This window comes from Penaeus monodon, chromosome 13 (assembly GCF_015228065.2).
Source record: "Penaeus monodon isolate SGIC_2016 chromosome 13, NSTDA_Pmon_1, whole genome shotgun sequence".
NCBI lineage: Eukaryota > Metazoa > Arthropoda > Malacostraca > Decapoda > Penaeidae > Penaeus > Penaeus monodon.
The window spans coordinates 14,181,738-14,184,237 of NC_051398.1; positions in this window are offsets into that span (position 1 = coordinate 14,181,738).

Below are 2,500 nucleotides of genomic sequence, written 5' to 3' on the forward strand. Positions count from 1 at the left end.
GATACTCACGGAGCCCATGAAACCCAGCCATGGATCCTAGGTTAAGAACCCTGTTATAGAACATGAATTAATGAGAAACTTGGAATAACTAAAATAGCAAAGTAAGCGTCCAATAAACTCAGGGCTGTGCACCAATTAGGTAATTATAACAAATGACATGAAAATACCTCAACAGTCTCAAATGAAGAAATGTGAAAACAAGGGAATGAATTGAACGGATATGTGTGAGGCTGGGAGAGAACGGGGCTCACCAGAGAAGTACTGATTCAGGACAGTGTCACCTTCCCTTCGTGGGTTTCGATGACCTTGGAGAAAGAATCAGTGTGTGTAGAAACCCGTGACTCTAGGAAATTGATGTTAGTAAACTCCTCAATATTAGTCCACGATGTTGTTTTCTAAATAGCAAATATAATTAGAGAAACTCCTTCTTTCCCCTCCCCACAGGTTATATACAATTATTCAAATAATTTTTGTGTGTATAATGCGCCAACCAACATTACTGACATACGTGTACGGACTTTGGGAGACTTCAGCCAACCCCTTATGTGAAACTTAATTGGAGTCGGGTACTGAAACGGTGAATATATCACTAACAGACGGACACAAAATTTCACTTCCTCTATTTCATTTTTAGTCAATTTCTATTTGCGTCTCCTAAACAGAACATGACGTACTTGGAATAATTTAGCTGGGCGAACAATCGTCGCCCCCACCCCAATCATTAGAAAATCAAATATTTATTAGTCCTTGGGATAAAGATCAAGAAACAGAAGCAAGATCGCAGGAACAAGAAAAAGGAAATATAAAAACGAGTAATAAGCTTTAATTAAGTGCCTTCCTTTTCTCTGTGAATCGAAAAGGTGAAGGTTCCCAAGAATTGTGCGCGGGTTTGCTCATCAAGGAAGGAAAAATACGTTTTGAAGGTGGTGAATAGAATATATCACAATATAAATATCAGGTGGTGTCTCTTCTTCCCGGTCTCTAACATATGATTCCAGGATCAGGAATGTTAAAATTAACATTACTTCACAAAGTTGTGAACATTCCAGTTCAGTCTTGCAGGCTTGCAAATAAAACACAGGAGTGGCCATTTTGTTAGATACTGCTGTGTGATTAGCCCGTTGAGACTGAAACTACCTATATGCGTGCACTGTCAACTGTGGTTATATATCATTAACTATGAATGGTGAACACTCTACCATGTTAATACTATTGCGGGAAAAAGCCACACTACACAAAATAGATTCATCAAAAATGAGACAATAGTTTCGAAACTCTCCTGGATTTCATCTTCAGGTCAGACACTGTAGAATACTCAGTGTCTAACTAGTGTGTGTATTGTGGGTTTTTCTACAAGCATTTCCAGTAATTACATGCATATGGCTCTATTACAAGGCTTACCTGCGAACCTTCATACATTCAGTTTTCCTTTAATCCTATAATTGGAAATATGAACAATTATGATAATAATGGCAAAAGTAATAAAAATTAAAACATTCTCAACTAAAAAATAAAAGAGAGTAAGATCCGACAGGCCTCGTAATTAACTCCTTGATGACCGAACACTTACGAAGTCATCTGTGTGTTAACAAAATTAATTAAATCACATTGGATGATGTATGTACACAGTACCAAGTTATTAATGCTGTTAAACACCCAGTACGTATGGTAGCGTGGCCGAGGATTTGGCATTTCACATGTAGCTCTACAGTGTCACCAGAAACTCCAGATATCCTGAGATCTTAAGGATGATACAGATTTTTGCCACTGAAATGGAAACACACCATAACCGGATAACCTATCGATCATTTTGTGCCAATGCAATGAACTCGAAATTATTAAATGCCACCCTTATGGTGATTGAAATGCATTAGAAGAATAACCATATGTGTCCACATGTCGATGCGATTTGATAAAAAATATATAACTGGTCATATTCAATATCCATATCTAAATGTTTCTGGTATATAAACATCATTAAAAAACACGTACGTAGTTCTTTGCTGTCCAAATTATTGTCATAATGATATATATAATCATAATGCATAGAAAATCTACTATAAAGAAAAAGCCATAATGTTAAGTTCCTCATATTAACCATTGGAACGGCATCCTAGAGCAGTGATTTCCAACCTGTGGGGTAATATTTGATAGCTATGAATTTTGGTGGACCTTTTTAGAAACAAGTGTAACCATCACACAGTGAAAGTAAGTGTATATATAATTTTTCTGTGATATTTATGACATGCTGTCTATGTTAGTAAAGTATAATATTGGGAAAAGAAGACGCAGGGAACGTGTTATTCAGTGAGTGGGGGAGAATTGGAAAAGATTGGAAACTAGTGTCAACTGAGGAGGATCCAGATGACTTCCGCCTATGACCCGAAAATAAGTGGTATTGGATGCCACTGATAACAAATTTATAAAAGAAAAAAAGAAATATGATAATCTAACTGATCTATAAACCTTTTAAGAAACGGATTTTTTCTTTGCTTGGGAC